Source organism: Choristoneura fumiferana, chromosome 4, assembly GCF_025370935.1.
Source record: "Choristoneura fumiferana chromosome 4, NRCan_CFum_1, whole genome shotgun sequence".
Lineage (NCBI taxonomy): Eukaryota > Metazoa > Arthropoda > Insecta > Lepidoptera > Tortricidae > Choristoneura > Choristoneura fumiferana.
The window spans coordinates 8537826-8558695 of record NC_133475.1 but is presented as its reverse complement, the minus strand read 5'-3'; the positions used below and the strand labels follow the sequence as shown (position 1 = coordinate 8558695).

Sequence of the window (20870 nt, the reverse complement as noted above, 5' to 3'; positions counted from 1 at the left end):
ATAATTATAATGAATTATAACGCTTGAACTTTTGGGATAATACAGACTAAGTAAGGGCTTATAAAAATCGTCATTAGGAATTGAGCATTATGAAACTTCGGGATGATAATAATTATTAGAATATAACTAATTCAATGTATAATTCCGATAATATATATATCCGATAATATATAAATTCGGCCTTGTGATTTTAGGGTTAACAAAATTTGGGCTAGTGAAATTAGGTTGAACATTCTCGGGCTAACAGAGGGGAACCGACGTTTGGTCCCTTTTGTTTCCTTTACAACCGTCCTTAAAAGCAGATATAGGTATAAACATAAATTTATTTTATTTATTTATTGTTAAAAAAAAACCATCTATCCCACTAGTCCCATTGAGTTGTATATGTTCACGTGGCATTACAGTTTACACTAATGCACCACGAAAACGAAAAAAATAAATGATGGAAACAGTCGTGTTAACTCATACGCTGAATGAAAAAGCCGTACCTAAATATTATTGTGAGCCGTGGACAGTCTTTAATTATTATTGCTAGTTTACCCACGGCTTTGCACGCGTAAATTATTACATTTGGCATTAGAACTGAAATCCGGGTTTTTACTGAATTCCCAAGGAAAACTCCCAATAATTATTTCGCATTTTTTTTTCGTTTCTATACTAAGCGGTTATGGTTCTGGAATTTTGTCCTGTGGGAATATCGAGATAAACAGTAACTTAAGTGTTGTTTCAGAGATCCAGTTATTTACATGCAAAAAATCATCCAAAGCGGTTCTTTTAAAAGAAAGTTAGTTTAATCGAAATGGTTCTTAGCTTTTTCATTAAAATAGGCTCAGCAGTTTATGAGCAACTTTGAAATCACAGTTTTTCAATTTTAACTCTTATAGCCTAGCCATGTCTGTCCGTCAGTCTGTCTGCCTGTTTGCGGCTAAGCTCAGAGACCGTTTGTAAGTAATAGAAAACTGTAATTTCGCATGAATATACATATCAGTCACGCCGACAGTGATAAAAAAAAATTACGGTACCTCACTAGAATGGGGTGTTTTTTTTTCTCGACTAACCCTATAGTATGGGGTATCGTTGGATAGGTCTTGATTTTTTTCGTAATGGCTACTGAACCTTATCTTCGGCGTGTCGGACACGCTCTTGGCCGGTTTTTTATTCTAATTATTCATATAACAAATTGGCGCTGTACTTATACTTCGCAATCACGATCAAAATAACCGGTAGTCATCAAATTACGCAGTGTTACACCTGCTAAGTCATATTTTAAAGTTCTAGTCATTCAAAACTCACAAGTGGGGAGTAGGCAAAATTACTTGCAAGTGTTCATTCTTACTACCGTATGTTTGGCTAAGTAGAGATTACGCTGAATAATAGATTTAATAGTTACACAGCTGGTGACAGCAGTGACTTTGTTATTGATTATTGTTTCAATAAGTAAGGTAGTATTAAAGTAATGCTAGTAGTAATTGTAGTAATTTTTATTTAAAGTTTCCATTTCCCTAAACCACTAGTTCTAAATACTCCAGAGAAATCTAAATTCTTATTTTCCTAGAACGATTGTTCATGATCATAATATAAAAGACATGGCGTCGTTGTAGGTGTTGGTGCTTGTATTTGCCATAAATCACTTGAATCAGATAGATACATAACTATAAATAATTCTAAATATACTTTCAAGTACCAAGCTACTTTTAGATTTCTACATTTAATAGTCTACCTGGCGCTTTATTACTATTTCGTTCCTTATTATATTATCAATGCGAAGGTTTGTGTGTTTCACTGTTCTACACTAAACGGCCGGAAAGTTTTGAGTGAAACTTGACACTCAAATATTTTTTTCAACCCGGTTTTTTTATATATACAGGATAATTATTTTGCATCGGAGAATTGCCTACTTCACCTTTGAACATCGTAGTAAGTGGTCCATTACCCTTCAGAAGCGAAAGTGCGAGTGTCTGATGGATGATATCTTGTTCATTAGGTACCTCTCACAAAACAGTTTTACCCGTTTGGGGTTAATTATCCCCAACAGGTTGGGTAAATACGAAAACGAAGTCGGGGACAACCGGCAAGTATCAAGTAAAATTACCAATACTTACAAATTTAATACACCGCTGCAACATCAACAGTCACGTTCTTTGAGCTAAGTGTTAACGTTGGCCAACCGTTTGCAACGATGACGGCTTTATTAAGGCCTGTTATGTTAAGTTAAGGTTAGTTAAATGGCTGTTCCTATACCGTAACGAATATTTTATGCAAATACTTTAAGCTTGATGCGAAACAAGCCTAGTGAGCATGACGCTGCGCTAGCTGCGGCTACCGAGACTTTTACGAGCTGTGTTTTCATCTAAGACGCGATTCTTTCATCCATTACTGCTGTCTCTTCTAGTTTTTTTTGTATTTTTTCTCGTGCAAATAAAAACCCCAACGGGATCAAACGGTTCAATAATGTATACTGTTCATTGTAGGTACAGTCAAGTTGAAAGATACGGCCAAAGTTACAAAAATATGGATACACGACTTTATGCACTTAACATTAAAGGGCAACACACACAGAGAGCGGGCGCGGGTCGTGCGCGGGCCCGCGACGGGCGTATTTGCATGGCGGTATATGGACGCCTTCACACAGAACGCGGGCGCGGGTCGGGCGCGGGACGGGTCGTGCGCGGCCCGCGCCCGTCGCACGTCGTCACAAACAGCGCGCGGGCCGAGCGCAGAGTTACCAACTCTCAAAAATATTTATCCCTAAAGCTTAAGTTAAAAACCCCTAAAACTCGATTTTAATGAAAATTTGTACTTTAAAGTTGAATATTTCGCAAACAAATCACTGAATCGAAAAATCGTCTTAGTAACCCCTAATGGTTTTAATTTAAAAGACCCCACACTATAGGGTTGGATGAGAAAAAAAACCCTACTTTACGTCTATGGAAGGTACCCAAATAAATTTTTCATTGTATTATTTTGTTGGGATAGTTTTCATATATATCCGTACAAAATTACAGCTTTCTAGCATTGATAGTCCCTGAGCAAAGCTGCGGACGGACAGACAGACAGACATGGCGAAACTATTAGGGTTCCGTTTTTGCCGTTTTGGCTACGGAACCCTAAAAACCGTATTTATGCGCAGTAGCTAGTTTATTTTGGCGATAATAAAATCTAAGTATTTTATTTTTTTTATTAATTGGTACTACAGAAAAATCTGATATTTTTCCATTGACTAGTATAAGCTTATTCCTGTCGATAAAAAAAAATCAGCCACTTTTAAAAATTTCATCCATCGCCCATCATTACATAAATTGGATTTAATTAAGTAAGTAAATAAAGTTTGACCTTGGTGCGCAAGCGCGTTTGTCGTTTCCACATATATCTCGCGGCACTGTATTATTCTGTGTCGAGTTGACAAAAATGTTGTATCTATTATTGGTTCTAGAACTGTTTTAATTTGTACTCCAAAAGTCGCCTGATAAACCATTTTTGCAGTCAAAACTTTTTTGCGGTCGCTAAGATTTTAGCAAAAGTCGTCACTTCTAGGGACTAAGTCACTTAACTGGCAACATTGATAGCCGCTGCGGGCCCGCGCCCGCTCTCTGTGTGAATACAACGAACCGCGCGGCTCACGCGGCGGACACGACCCGACCCGCGCACGCTTTCTGTGTGTGTTTGCCTTAAGGTCGTGTACATATCTTTGTAACTTTGGCCGTGTCGATATCTTTGCACTTGACTGTACATACTTCAACATTCTTTATAAAAATATAAGACACTAATTAGAAAAGTCTTGCTCATTTTTGTCCCAACCAATACTCTTGTACGATAGGATTTTGTACGTATAGCAACCTCTACGTTATTCGATTCCCAGCAATCTTATAAATAAAAAAAGCCTTTTTGAAGCCTCCCAAAAATAGCTTTATCATACTAAACGACAACTCATATTTACAGTGTAAGGTTGATGGTAATCACAGTAACCATATATCTTCTTGGCATGATGCAATTCCTAAGGTACCTACTATGTCAACTTAGAAATCAAAATGTCAAATACCATACAGAGCATGAGCAATCTGCAAGCGGACAACGTCGTGACTGTTACGAAACCTGATAGCAGATGCAGATAACGTGTTAGACAAATCACCATCCACTTATTTACGAGCATTTGCGAACTATTAAATAAACATTTTTCTCTCTATTTACCTGTTTCCATATGGCTCACTATTATGGTGTTCAATACAGAGTTGTATTGTATTGCATTTTTGTTCCGGTATCATGTGCTGGGATTTGGGAATGGTGGTGCTTGCGTTTCTTTGAGAACGTGAAAAACAAGTTAAACAGAGAAGTTTTTTGAAACTCTAAAATTAATTAAATGTTCACGAGTAGGTACCGTGGATATTGTTTGGCAAAAGCATTGATAGCCACTCGAGAAGAATTTTTTCCCCCAACGGTTATCTGTTCTTCGAGGCCCACCCATTGCTACTTTAACTTCCATATATTCGTCTTTCTGTTCGTTTGCCTATGTCATAAAAGAGCAGACAATTCTTGTTAGTTATTTCTTAATAGTCAGTTATTGTGTCTTTGTAAGTATCAATAACTTACCTACTTAAAATTTTACCTGTGCACTGTGTCACAGAATCTGTTTAAGCAGACCGGCTAAGGAGGTCAAGCCTCGGCTCTTTAACGGCCATTCGACGTTGTTTTTGCAATTGATATCTTTATGCACGGCCTGCGGTAAACGTGGAAAGAAATAAGATAAAACGCCGCGAAACCTTCAATGGAATTCCAATGTTTTTGTGCAGTTTTGCTAAGGTTAGCTATTAAGTGATAGGCTATTAAGTTTTATTAGGAAAGAGGTGTTTCCTCAGCGCTAGTTGGAAATATCCCTTTGTTGTATTTGAGAGACGCCTTATCTCTTTGGCAAAATAAACTTACTTTGATTTAAACTCTTGATTTTTAATGTGTTTCTATAATTACCAATCTGTGGTAATGACCGCCCATCTGTAGGCAGAGACATACTCGATCTTGTTGAGTGTACAATCGTTTGTGATAATTATGATAGACCACAACCTCCCACAGCCTGCAATCATTAGCAATCTCTAATGATCAAAAAAATCTTCCAATGTGTCTCTTTAATCGGGCTGATATTTACAAAATTACCTATTATCATCCCCACTGTAAAATTGAGATTAGCGTCACCAGCTTTAGTATCGAAAATAAATTACAGACTTCCCGCAGAAAGAGGCCATTTACGTATCATTACAACTCAACCATGTCAACAAACCCTGCTATATTTCCCACAGTTATAATGGCATTAGTTTCAGTGCAAACTATTCAATTCAACCCACTTAGCATTGCAAAGGCTTATTAAATTGGAACTAACTGAAATGTAACAATTTACATAGATTTCCTCGAAAGCCTTACAATTGAAATGTCGTAATGCGTTTTTGCAACTTTAGCTTAATATCAATTTCAATTGCATTACATTTTTATGCTGTTCAGAGTCTGTTTAATATTGCACATTGTTTTCAAAATAAAATTAAGATTATTCGAAGATCCAAGATGGCTTTACCTGAGCATTATTAACCCACTAAAGAAGAAAGAGTAAAATGAACCATCTCGTAAAATAAATCATCGTAAATGGTCTTCCGACGCGCACGCAAGAAGTCATTCGATGACAATTCGGCAGAATCGATTATCCTACGCTCAAAACAATCGAATCGGCAAGGAGCCAGGTTTTCCACGGGGTCAACGAACCTTTCGTAACAAGTCTCCACGCGCCAGTTGCTTGTCACGCCCCGCGGCTTTGCCTCCGTCTTCCATTTTTGGAAACCATAAGTCTTTAATTGAATCGCCAGACCTTAGACATTTTGGTATAGCCGCCTACTTGTTTTTATTAAACTGGATTCTGTTTTGTTTTGCACAGTCGAGTTAAGATCACATGGGAAAAATATAAGTATGGTTGTATAAAGCTTGATAGGACAAAATTCCTCATTTTATTATTCAAAACCGATTCCACAAGATTTTTAACAAATTTATTGTTAAAATATTATATTTATATCCTTAAAAAAATTGCATACCTCTTTCTGGTTAGTAAAAAATTATATAATTGTTTTTTTGCTTCTGCATGGCATTTTTATGCATAACTTATTTTGTCATGTAGTGAATAACGTAATTTCTCACGAATGCACGCCCTTGAATCATAGTTTTTTATTGTTACGAAGCCAGTGCGAAAACACGGTCTTTGTTTTAACCAACACAATGTTCGTTCAGTGAAAGTCGATTGACAATACCTCAGTATGTTCAATATTGACCTAGAAGTATGGCGATATTAGAAAATATGCGCACGCGTTACCCTTTGTTTTTATTATGAATGGGTATCATTAGCTGCAGAAGTAAGTTAACTGATAAAGAATTTCAAACAGCGAAGTTACAAACAAATCTTGAGCCAAGACTGCAAATTCTTGGAAATCTTTGTTTTGTCGCTCAGCAGCTCAGCCTGATTTATTTTTGCCGAAACCCCGGGATATACTCGTAGAACTATTTATCGCCAGGAATCATTCATATTTTTCAATAAGGTTCCTTGATTCATGGCGACGTTACGCATTGTTCTACAATAACCTGGTTAAACGACAGAGCATGTCTTTAACGTCCTATGGCAAGATACTTAAGACTTACAAGCCATGCTCTACTAACTGCATTTGTCTGAAAGAGATAAATGACTAACGAAGGACATGGAATGTTTAAAAGTTTAAAGTAGGCCTGTTAACTAGAACAAGTACAGAAAAGCTGTTTAACCACGCAACCCACGCGTTGGCCGCTCAGCACTGTTAAAACAACAGCATTTCAATATTGATAAGTCAGTTTCGTAACGTGTAACAGGTCGGCACCAAATATTGATACCACTTGTCAGATACGTAATAGTAACACCTTTCGAAAAGTTCGGAAACCTGTTCGGTGATAACGTTTCCGGCTTGCTAAACTTCTTGACATGGGGTTACGAGGAGTCCTAGATTAGGATCTGGAACACTTTTGGCCCCAAATTTGTCGAGAAATTTAATCGAACTGCGTTAAATACTTGACCATGACTAGGTCTGCGGGGAATTTTTTGCGAGACAATAACTATTCTATGTCCGTTCCAAGGGATAGCCTAGAGATAGCTCTATACGAAATTTCATTACGATCGATTGAATACTTTAAACGCGAAAGCGTAAGAAATAAACATACATACGCAGGCAGGCAGGCATAATATTAGGAAGGATAGCAAGAGTATACTGAGAGCAGAATTCACGGGTAGCACTAGCACGAAACCGATTACCGTAAAGATCCTTGAGGAAGATCTATGTGGTGGTGGTAATTTTTTTTTCGACATTCATAAGTACTTGTAATAGTCTAAATTGAATAAAGAAAGATTTGAAAGAAGAAGGAAGAAAGATTAACAGCCTTATTCATAAAAGTTAGAGCCTCCTTGAAGGCTCCTTGAAGGCCCGATGCTAAAAACATGATTCATAAACGTCTGTTAGCGCTAATCAGTCGATCAAGGCTCTGCTAAAGTTAGAGGACGTAGACCTCCTTTATCTCCCTGCTAAGTCACAAAATGGCCGCCAAAGTTTGAACAGCTGACTTTGACAGAGCAAAAACCATACCGAAGATATTTATAGTGAAGGCAGGGCTACGCAAAGATTAAAAAAAAAACTGGAAAATTTATTTTCAGGAATTTGTATTTAAAAATCCTCTAAATTAGCAACAATAAATTAACAATAAATAAAAAAAATAGGATGATTAACATAATTATGGCTTTTTACACAACATAAACATGCGGATCGGAAATGGCGGAAAACAAACATCTCGCTTTTTATTTTATTTCTGCTAATTTGCTGTCACTGCTGTCAATTTTTTTTTTAATTATCGATGAGGCCATTTTTTGTCTTTGATTTGTCAAGGTGGCCAACATAACGCGTCTAATCCGTATATCAGCAGCTCAACAACTAGCAGACTGCTAGCAAGTGTTTATGAATCATACTTCTCGACAACCGTCTATTAAGCTTAATCAGTCTGCTAAGTAACAGACCGATCAAACCTCAATTAAGGTTTTTTTATGAATAAGGCTGTTAAGCTATAACAAGCACATATGAAAGTCAATATCTTTATATTCTTAACTTTGACTTAAATGTCTAGCAGAGAACGTCTTCCGATCCGACTGATATGCAATAATACAAAGGGTAATCATCTGAATCTGAGTAAAAGTATCGTCAGAGAACATGAAAGTAACGTTAGGACAAAATCTTTTACCTGTTATAACGAGATGACCTGAACAATGTAATTATGCATAACAAAATAGAACAAACAGTCTAAACTGACCGTATTCCAGTCCCTTATTCAAATATGAAACAATACCGTGACTGTACCGTTATGAAATACAGCTATTTTTGTGTCACATAGTGAACACTAGGCCTAGTATGTATGGAAATTAGTTATATTGTCCTTTAAAAAACCTTGTGTGTCACTTAGACACGCGTAAACGTATCCAAGTGATGTAAGCCGAGGAAATGAGGGCAGGGACCTTGTCCCAATCTGCCTAATTCGTTATGATGATGTTTGTATAAGCCGTATGTTTGGCGATTCAAAACCTACGCGTTAAACTAATATGCCATTTATTAAAGCAGTATCTAATTGCCTTAGCAGCAGGTTATCTCCTGGTGGTGGTCCGTAACTGCAGTGCAACGATGAAAAGTGCACGACTTTCTTTACAACTGTCGCATTTCTGACCTCAAATTCTTATTATTAAGTATAGCAACAATTTCGTTTATAACGTATAGTTTCTTTTTCATCACTTTTCTTTTTTTTTCCTTGAGTTTGTTAATACTTTCGGACTATAGGATCTCGTCCGATTAGATGATCAGAGACCGTATTGTCTAACGCGCTGACGTTCGTAATCGCATTCATCATCTCTTTCTACCCTCGTCTTATACCGTGTGACAGAAAGAAGTGGTGAAAACGATTGTGATTCCGATTGCCTTAGACTATAAGGCTTCTGGACGTTTCATAACCAATCTAGACTTGATAGTTTTGTACGTAGGTACGTTAAGTACGAGAACAAGACCTCAAAACTGGAAATGTTATCCTCAAGCTGATGAATAAACTTTTAGTATCACTCAGCGCTGGCATTTCAGTCTTGCCGGGTTTGTATCTGCATAAACTATGGCTGCTCCGCCCATTTTTATCCTAGGTAAGTTATAAAGATAATTAACTAAAGCTTTCTCAGGACAAATTACCACATGTAGGTATAGTTTTTAAAGGTCGAAAACGTAATCGTTCTGTACTTATTACGGTTGGAACCTGTTTACTTGTGATATCATCTTACTTTTTGTGTGCCAGTTGTGGTCCGTGTTCACTTCTGAGGTCGACAAGCTGGTTTCAAGAAACACATTTTTACATATACAGTCAAACTACTAGATCATAGCTTCCCAAATTTTTAGGCTTACCACCTACCTACGTATCAAGACAAGATTTACTGCACTTTATGATGTTTTATAAACAAGGGCAGCAGCCACTATAAGACGTTGAGGCTCACTTTGGTAACTTATTCGTATTAGGTGTTGACTTTTATTACTTTTTAATGATAGCTGACCCTTCAAGGCTTAGGACCTTGGTATACATTAATATTCAATCGTGACGCATGCTATTCTACGTGCGGATACAGTCAGTACCTGCATGCGTTAATACATCGCCATGATTTGACTATAAAACAAATGAACGTCGGATTACCATATATTAAAATGTAGCAAATACGCTTTAATCACTTCTTAAAAGGATAAGGAATGATCTTTTAATTGTTCATCAAACCTTATCAAGGAACCATCGAGACTAAGTTAGGCAACTAGTTTCTAATCGCATTGACTTTAACATCGCGGTTTGGCTATTAGTCACAAAATACGTTATTTAAGCTAAAACTTTGCCCGTAAGAAACTTTGCCCACGAAAATTTAATTATCTTGTCAGTGAAGAACAAAAGGTAACTTAATAGTACCTAAATCAATATCACTACTGACAACAAATGAGGTTTCAATCTCAAATATTTTGAAGAAGTTCCTTTTTATTAGATTTTGTTAGCTTTAGCAATACTCGGACATCTCAATTATATTACAGCTCAATATACGAACCAGTCTCATCCGTTGGTACCTTACCTTGACTTTACATGCACAATGTAAGGTCTCAGGTAATAAATAAGCGAGTGGTTATTTATAAACCACGAAACGAACTCACGATTACGAACACTTCTCGGAGTTCCTTGGTTAGTTTGTGTTTGTACAACTGGTTTGAGCGTTTGCAAAATGAAACGCATTTTGAATAACTAAAACAAAACGTATAAGACGCCGACCACACCTAGATTGGATTTACTTAAACAGAGTTTTGACAAAAATCATATAGTAATACTTAAATTAATAATGACATTGTCCTTTATGTAAACGTCTCCAAAACAAGATTTGATGAAATCAATTATGCACAAGATTTGCAGATGTTCCATTTGACAATCTTTTTTAAGTCATGCGTTAATAAAAACACTTTGCCCAGAAGCGCAAGAAACAGTAAACGGAAACGAACATTTTTATAGAACCAATGCGGAATGCAAAGGAAAGTAGAACATCAATACTATGAATGAACAATCCATATAGCTTATGATATTCGAACCGGATCTAAGGAGCATGTTTAATCGATTTTATAATTGAAAAAAAATTGTTAGATAATAACCATTTGGCAACGGCACCTCTGTTTAACATTAGCATTGCGTGTCAGTTGCTATGACAATGTATAACATTATGAATGGTAAATAATTAATAAATAATTATTAGCGTGAATTAGCTGTAGTAGTTTATTAATTTATCACTTGCAATGTAAGACTAGAAAACAATACGAATGGAAAACTGCTTCAATAAAAAGGAAAGGTCATAACTAAACACATTATTATCGATAAGACACATGACGACTTTCTTGTATTATATTTTACAAATATTTTAGCTTTTTTTTACCATTCAGCGACTGTTGGAATACTTGCATCTGTGAGCTTAATTTTATGATAAAAATAAGCATACTTAATTCTTATGTTCAACAGGTTCAACTACACTTGTAAATTCTAAGAAACATTCACTGTTCCGTCTTAATTTATTTGACACTCCACTGACGCGATGTAGAATGGTCGCCGACCCTAAAACAGCACCATCTCTTGGGAAATTGTGGCATTTCACTTGTTATAGACGGAACTACACGGATATAGAGAAACCACTAGTCTAAGATCCGAATCAGAGAGAATTTGCACTCATCTGTTTCTGTTTAATGGATGAAAAATATTTTCAAATTTAGTCTTCGCTTAAAAAATGCCTGGCGAAACTATAATTAAATAAATAAATCATGAAAAATTACTTCTTTTTAAACATCGTACGTACCTACTCATGAAATTTATTGGGTATAATATTACTCATGAAATTATGAAAAATTTTGTACAAACGTTAGGTTTTATTTTTTTCGTGGCGTAACCACAGGATTGACCACAGGATTGACAGGTACAAGTCAATACTAATTATTTCCACCCATTTGTTGATAAATGAATCTTTTATGAAATAAGCGCTATTTCATTGCAAACACGATGAATTAGGGTTACCTATCAGCGCATAAAAACTGGTTTGAATTTGATTGATGGCTGTAGATTTTCTTTCTGCGCTTACTTTGAGCAGGAACTTTTTAGGCAACCCACTCGCGATATATTTGATTTCATACTAAATTTGCTATAATACGCTTTTTATCCATTAAACAGATAAGAGAAGATATTTCTTAAACGGATCCTCTACTATACAAACTCGGTACTCGGAAGTAGCCAAGCTGCTCGCGTTCGAATTATTTTATTTCCCGGCTGTTATGGCCGTTATGGTGATTAGCTTATTGACGTGTAAAATGCTTTCACTTCAGCTTTTACTTATAAATGTTATGTTTCTACCGAACGTTCTATAAATAACATTTCTTAATCGAAAAAATTTACAACTTCCGTCTCTGTTTTTATAAAGTTAATAACTTAATGCTTATTAAATTAAGTATCATTGAGATTATTTGCTTAATTTGATTTTTGCTTAAACTTTTTACTACTAATTTTGCGGTATGACTATTTCTCAAAAACTTGTCCATTTTCGGTTTTCCACTTATAAAAATAAAAATATATATTTCCTGACGCTATTTCAACACAAAAAATAATTAATATTGTGTTTAAATATTTACAAAACTTTGTGGTAAAGGTGATAAAATGTCAGATAATCTTTGTTGTTGGATCCAACAGAAAGTTTCGATGTAGTTACAAAATTAAGATTTTTTCCTGACAAGATTTCGTGACGTTTTCCTCACGTCAAGAAATTTTGGATGTTTTATGCAGTTATTGCTTTATGATCTCGCCCTTAGTGTTAATAATTTCGTGACAAAACTGATTTCTTGTCAATTTCGTGACGGGACAACTTTTTGAGAAATACTATATAATTATTACATTATAATGACTTACATCGTTTTATTTGCCAGCGTAAAATAGGATAATAATTACAAAGTCCGTTTAGTAACTATTCGATAGTTACGTGCATACTTCACAAGCAAAGTCGTGTCCGAATCATTTCTCATCGAGATAATTCTTCGAAGGCTACAACTGAATAATGGCAATATAATAAGCATTCGAGAGGTATTGAAATGTCAACAGTCGTATGCAAGCAGATTGATGTCGAAAAGGTATTGCTACATTATGTATCAAGTATATACAGTAAGGTATATTGGAAAATTTATAGCGGAAATATGTATTGTATTTTCGATGTCATATATTCCATTGCTGTTGAAAATCTATTCTTTTAATACGGAGTAAATTTTTATTGTTATTTATTACTTCCTTTTTAACATTTTCCAATGCGTTGACAACCATTAGCGTATTTGTTTTTGCATGGATTATTGATAAAAACGCATAAAATCAGCCGGTTAAGTGAGAAATATTTATGATATTTGTCAAAATATCACATCTAATACTTATACATTTTCAACTTCCAGCTGTATAATACAAGATGAAACATGAGCTGTGCTGTGCGGTAATCGAGATGTTTAAAAATAAGTTTTTGTTAAAAATATCATTTTTAATACAAGGTTTTTTTTGCTGTCTGTACTATTTGTTGACTGTACTTGCATTGTCATCCAAATTTCAAGTCGCTGCCATTAACTGTTGAGGAGTTCCGTCCTGCGGATACGATCCTGGCTGGACTTCCAGGATGTCATGTCATTGTCAGATTATTGTATTGTCACCAGATTTATATAGGTATGCCAAATTTCAAGTCAATCCGACTACAACAAGTGGGTCAAATTTAGCTTCCAAGATTTGACCCAAACAAATGAATAAACAAACAAACAGGGCAATCTAAAGAAAAGCTTGTAAACAAAAATCACTAACGTCCTTTACAAAGACATACCTACCTATCGTGCATATTTTTGACCACCCTGACTTGTCTTATATTTGACTGATCGCTACTGTAGAACCTAGGAAAGAACTTTGATTATTTCTATGCTTCACGAAGATATTGTTAATGTATTTATATACGCGTTTGTTAGGACATTAAAACCAAAAGAGAATTCCATATAATCTGGCATCTCCCTCACGTTCAACCAGTGTGAATAGGAAACGTTTTTATAAAGAAAATAGTTGGAAATTACACAGGAGTGGTCGCGCACCGTGCAAGAATGCCTTGTTTCTCGCTTGCTTGTGCCGTTACCTGTCGTTCATTTAAATCACGTACCGTAACTGTAGTAAACTGTCTTTGAAAAAAAAAGTTGGAAAACCCCTTTGTCACTTCAAAGTTCAATATCTCCAAAACAGCTGAACCGATTTTGATGAAACATGTCTAAGAACCATCGCTAGAAAACCTGCTTTCAAACAAAAAACGGCATTCAAATTGGGCCACCCGTTTAAGAGCTACGGTGCCACAGACAGACACACAGTGGTCAAACTTATAAACGCAACAATGCAACGCAATAATTTTAATGTACCTACCTAATTGTAGCTTCCACTATCTATTTCAATTTTTAAACTCGCTTTTTGACTGTCCCTGACTGAATGCTCCTCTCATCCACTCAAAGGTTGACTGGTAGAGATCCCTTAAAGGGATAAGTTCGCCTTTGTACATATATCTCGTTGTTTGTCAATTGTGATTGTTTACTTATTTTGTACAATAAAGAGTTTACATACATACGAGTACATACTTATAACACCCCTCTTTTGAAAAGTAAATCGGAAGTTTGAATCGTCAACTTTTACTTTGCCATGAAACCGCACCCGACTGAGGTCAGGCGTTTGTATTTGTGTGCTCTCATCATTCACTATAAAACTTGAGAGTTCCTATTCATTGCGGTAGAGGACCCGCCATGTTTTTTTTTGCGCGATATGAGGCATGGAAAGGCAGAAAATATATGTAGAGACGAGATAATGACCTTTCCTGTTCTTGCGAAGTTAACATAGTTCTGTTAAAAGTTGCTGGCCAAATAGAAAAAAATAACAATAAATGGAAGAGGTAAATTATAACAAGAGCGTTTTCTATATTTGCTGGGTTTCGCCACCGAACTTTTTAAAAATGGTACATTCTACACACTTTTTACACTACAGTATTTCCTGCCAGTACGGAGTTCCACTTCCACAGACGTCACAATAAAACAGAGCCGTTTTTTGTACCGAGGCTACAGCGCTGACGCAACCACGGACACCATAGACAATACAGTACAGTTGCCATCCTCTCGGACCGTTACAATCACGTCAATTTTATCGTGATTAGTGGAAACTTCCCTTTAATGCCGACGTTGATTAATGCGAAGCGTTACGCAAGAATTAAGTGCCGTTAAGTTGGTATGTTACATTACCTTCCGAGTTTGATCGTTGAATTAATTGCCTATGTACCTGCTACTTGAGAAACTGCTCTGGATAAACGTTCGTGCGTACGCAGATTGCACACGCATTACCAGTAGGGCTACTACGAAATTCGAAATTCGAAGTTCTTATCGTACCATCCCTCTCACTTTCGTATAAAATAATATTTCGTAGTACTACTGATCAAGTGGTTTAAATCTAAGTGTTAACTGTTCGTAAGTGAAACATAAATACCGCTATTTGTGCCCTGTTCAAATAAACTGTTTACTTGTTAAACCACCTAGAGATGTTTACTTTTTTTCATGCGTGTGTACAACTAAGCATGAACAAACCAGTTTTATCTTAACACATGGCCATCAAGCTTGCGCAAGTTGTTATCGTACCTAGAGTAGTTATAATCGGAGAGATAAGGCCACAGTGGTGCAATATGCAGTTAATGAGCTTTTGTATGAGCGAAGAGAATGCGTCGTTGAATGCCTGAAGATGGTTGCGTAGTTTTCTAATAACTTATTACAATTTTGGTCGTGTGTTATCTTTATCTTACACTTCTATGGTCGTATAGTGAGTTCTGGTTTTACAATTTATTTTCACTTTTGTGGTCAATGGCCCACATTGAACACGTTAGATTTTTCGCCATTTAACAGAATTCGGAATTATTTATAAATCAGTATACTAAACCTCCATTGCATCCGTAGGTACCTACGTACCTACGAAGAAGGTTAGTTATTAATAATCGACCGACGCAATTCTTACTTAATCCTTACTATAATATTGTAAATGCGAAAGTAACTGCCTGTTATCTCTTCACGCTTAAACCATTGAACCGATTTAGCTTAAAGATATGGAGATAGTTTGAGATCCTAAGAAGGACATAACATAGTTTTTATACCGGAAAATTGCATAGTTTCCAGGAGATAGCGATAAACAAATTCTTCGCCGACGAAGCGCAGGCAAAAGCTAGTTTCCATTATAATTATGTTTTTCGATCCCATACTTAGGTGACAGTTATTTTCTTTTGTCCACGCATGCGTGCCACTCACATGGTTAATATCATCATCATCGTTAACATAATCAGCGCTAAGGTATTGATGTCACGGCATCGTCATTATTCATGTGTAACCGGGTTATATTAGATATTAGAAAACTCCACAGAGTTTCTTCGGTATTATGGCCACCAATATCAAACGTTTGATTTCATTCTGCTTCTTTTTTTACAAGCTGGCATCTAGATGGCCATGCCACGTAACTCAATTATCTTCGACTCCGTGGCTAATCAAAAAATTTAAAAAAATATATTTTGCACCCTAGAGATGAAAACGCAATTTTCCACCCGGCTAGATAGAAACCCATAAAAATTAAACTTTCCGAACATGAGAGATGAAAAATATTTTTCTAATGTGTATTATTTAATACTGTTTAGAAGGAAGCAAAACCTATTGTGTATAAGCGCCAATGGTCAGTAATAACTGTAACATCTAGCTTTTGTCCTTCCCAGGGCCTCATACTATCTCCATTCTGAATCTCATGTAAATCAGATCAGCGATTTAAGCGTGAAGAGGCAATAGAGTAACTTTCACATTTATAATATTAGTAAGGACTAGTAACGAAACCAATGGTTGTGAGGTTACATACCACCTTAAATTGTTGATGTGTTACGTAACATAAACGTTACGTCCGTTTACGTGCCCTTTGACATTAAACGTAACAAAACCTTTCAGATACATAATAGTCTATTAAAGGGAAATTTTTAACAATTAAACGGGCATGGATTTATTCATATCTATACTTATTTTATAAAGAGGAAAGATTTGGTTTTTTGGATGTTTGTTACGAAAAAACTCAAAAGCTACTGGAGCGATTTAAAGAATTCTTTCACCATTAGAATGCTAAATTATTCCAAAGTGCCATAGGCTATATTTATTGTCAGGAAAAATTAGGGTTCATTCATTATCCTATTTCATACATTATTTCATTACTTCGTTCATTACCCGACCGTGCGGAGCAGGGCGGGGCGCTAATTTTTAATGAGGTGAAATTTGTTTCTTTGTGCGCAAGGGAAACCTCTGGAAGTACTGAACTGATTTAAAAAAATGTATACGCAACATTTTTTCTCGGGTCAACGTAAAATTCCCGCGGTACAAAGACATTGCGGACAAAAGCTAGTCTATCATCATCTAGGCCCATATACTTCCCACTGCTGGGCACAAGCTTCCTCTCAGAATGAGAGGGCTTGGGTTGTGGTTCCCACGCGAGAAGCAAAGCAAACTAGTAAAGAACTTTGTTTTTTATGTTGGGGACAATTTCTGGAAGAACTGAATGATATATACACACGCTATCTAGATGACCATAGGTTACTTTTTATCCATAACCATAAATGCAAAGTTCCCGCAGGAATCAGACAGTTAGTCAGTTATAAACCAGTAAAGGTATAGTTGCGATATTGTCCACTTTCTAGAGCCATGAGAAAACTCGCTCATGTTCACGTGTTTGCTTTCTACTACGCGTTTAATTGGTATTTTATGTTGTTGTCAACTCATTAGGTACCTTGACCGTTGGTATTGCCGTTCAGGAAGCAATAATAATACAATCTGTGAGTGGGTAGGTACGGCTGGTCAGTTTAATGAAAAATAAGTCCCTTAGCTGTCACGCATATCGTAAACCACAGTAGTTAGAAAATTGGAGAAACTCACGAAATATGGAACTATTAGTCTTTTTTATTCTTCCGCGAAACTATTTTTCAATTCAGACGGTAAAAGAAATGGTGTGGAGTGAGTTAGTTGAAAAATTTGTTAGTTTTGAATTTTATACCTAATAGGCCCAGAAAACTGTATCATTTATTGTTGTAAGTTGTTACACACATCCAATATCAAGAGGTGACATTCTTTTTTGTAGCTTTTATATATTATTTTTGACGTAAGGCGATTGAGTACGGCAGTAAATTAACGTAAGAAATTATATAACTTAAATTTTATTTCAGAAAACATGACAAATAAAGCTTGAGACAATAATAGCGCCTTTCGTGGAAGAATCTCTCTTTCACGCATACTGCCGTCTTTTAAAAAAGCAAATAATAGTGGCTTATAGGCGGGTAATTACTTAAAATATTTGCTTAAGTAGGTAGTGTGCTCGTACTCGTAGGTACTTACCATTTATGGTTCCCTAACCTAATCTTATTTATCGTTCAAGTATTTAAAGATGGATCAAATTGATATAATTCATTTATTATCGAGTTTTATTTTTGGCCTTTAGATGCGTGAAAATACTGTGGCCTTCACATCCTTGACTGTCCGTAAACTTTTTTTATTGACATTAAATAATATGCTCCGCAAACGACTTCCTATTTTAGCAAAAACTCAAGACTACTATGCTTAGAGCACATAAAATGAGCAAGATTTTTCTTTGACTATTAAAAATCCATTAGAGTAAGATGTGCCTCTATAATAAAACCATTTGTGCCTATTAGTTACTGTCAGGTAAATTATCGCTTGAAACCTCAAATGAAAAAAAAATGTTTTTTTTTAATGTTTAAATAATTGATTGAATCAGGCGTTACTTTGCGGGGGTCCGTATATTATATAAATGAACTAAAAACTTACTTTGCTCACCTGCGAAAGGTCGCGCGTATGCATATCATTCAAAATAGCGTAGTAGTAACGCTACTTAATACTTCGTAGCGATCCGTTACCTATTACAAAATTTATCATATTTATATGAGCAAATTAATAATAAACGATTATTTACACTTATTACTCCCCCCCCCCCACCCCACCCATCATGACGAATAAAACCTTTTTCAGTCTGCGTTGCCACCAAAGATGTGCAAGGATGCTTTGCGAGAAATGTGTTTGTCGTGAAGCAATAGAACCACTTCATTTATCTATCCTCGCTCCGCCGAGCGACAGAATACTTAAGGGGCTACCCGAGGTTTTCATCGATTTTTGTCAAGTTTTGAATCGTATCTCCTACTTTTGCACTACAGATAGAATTATAAGTCAAACGGCTATCGATTCTTCAATCTTCTATCTCCATTTTTGTATACCGGATAAAAAAAAATACTTAATTTTGTATGATTTTTTTAAACATTGTCTAAAAACACTTATCGTACTTCTGTTGACGTGAAAGATCTAACATATACGAAATCTACATATTTGGGTTCGTCTTCGATGTTTCTAAAAACGTGTCTAGGGTTTTCATATGAAACTAATTAACACAAAATTTATGGCCAGAAAACCAGTTTTTTGGCCTAAAATTGTTCTAATTTGATGCCAAATATCTCGAAGACAATGAACTTTGAAGTAAATATGGGATGCTATATTGCTTAAAGCCGTTGTTGTTAATATAATTAGCTACAAAAAACATTAGAAAACTAAGGAATTCAGATCGAAGGTCATTGAGGCATGGGATCCCCTCCGCTTCATCCGCCTCCGCCTCGCTCCGCCGAGCGACAGATTGCTTAATAGCTACTGCCGAGCTGTTTCCACTAAATAATAATATACGCTGAGCGAGGATAGGTAAATGAAGCGTTTCTATTGGTTTATACAAACACATTCCTCGCAACACCTCCTCGCACATCTTTGGGAGAAAAAAAGAAACGTCAGTATTGTGAACCCATGAAAGTACAATGTGCAACAATCTTGGCAGACTAATTGACGTCACATTAAGTAGCAAGCACTGCCTACGTCAAGATAGCGGGGTGCCGCGCAACTAAACTCCTGCGCCTGCGCCGTGGCAATTCGATACACGCGAGCGCCGATAGCGGCTCAGGGCTGCGCGTAGGCATTCTATTTTATGTCATGTTATGTACAGTTTCATATACGGGACCGGGTAGGTAGACAAAAGTGTTCTAAATTTAAACAGAAATACTTTAGCAGATCACGGTCAGGGTCAGGATCAGGGAGACAGTTTGGCTGAAAAAAAAAAAAACTTCAAATAATTTAATAAATTTCTTGTCGAATCATTTTTTTTTTCTTTTGTTTCAAAATGTAGTTTTATGCCTTTGAGGCTTTGAGTGTTACTTTTTATATTGAAAATTCAGGTTATTGAACTTATTTGAAAAAAATATTTAGGTGTAGGTTACTTATATTTTTATTTTTAGCGTTTGTAACTTACTATGGATGATATGTAAGTAAATGTTACTAATAAGCAAACGTATTAGATGTCTAGTACTTACTGACCCATCTCTTTTAAATGAATTGCAAGTTTAGTACATTGATTTATATTAACACTCGAAGATAGTAACGCATCCCGTTTGGAAAAATATTATTAATTATTATTTTATGTCATATGTTTAATAAGATAGTTGTGAGGCTTGATTCGATATTAACAAAGTTTAATAATATTTATTTTCTCAAACATGCTCGGAAATGTATGCGTTAATGTCACCATGAATCATTTATGGCTCCCTACCACCTCCCTACATAACTTCTTGGCCTAGGCCATGAAGTATGTTATGAAAATCCATTATCTAACAAATTTGCTTACTAACATTAAACTGACAAAGGAAAAATTTACTCTGTAAGCATTTGCGATACTGCGATGCGATGCGATGCGATGCGATGGATGGCTTCATGGCCTCTGCAGTAATGTACTATTATAGACATACCTATATTATATTATACTTGTACAAGCACTTTTGCTCTGAATTAAGAAATAAAGGAAAGTGCAAGTGCCACCCCTACGCATATCTATGCATAATCGTATCTAAATCTATGAGTTATGGCATTGCATGTTCCGGCTGGGCATTCAAAATAAGTAGTCTAGGTAAGGAAATCTAATACATAAGAACAGGGCCAAGTGCGAGTCGGATTCATGCACCATGGGTTCTGTTCATCTCTAAATAATTGGAACAGAGAAGGTAGAAAATCTTATTTATTTCTAAATTGGTGTTTATTAGTAAAATATACGTGATAACGAATATTAGCACCAAATTTCCAGTTCGTAGGTCAATGGGAAAATTAAAA

The 20870-nt window shown here is 35.9% G+C and overlaps 1 protein-coding gene across 3 annotated transcripts in view; it reads left to right on the top strand.

Moving 5' to 3' along the window:
* btsz (bitesize) overlaps positions 1 to 20870 on the top strand; it is a 113665-nt gene that overhangs the window by 73679 nt on the left and 19116 nt on the right. The gene's annotated exons all lie outside the window — the stretch shown is intronic.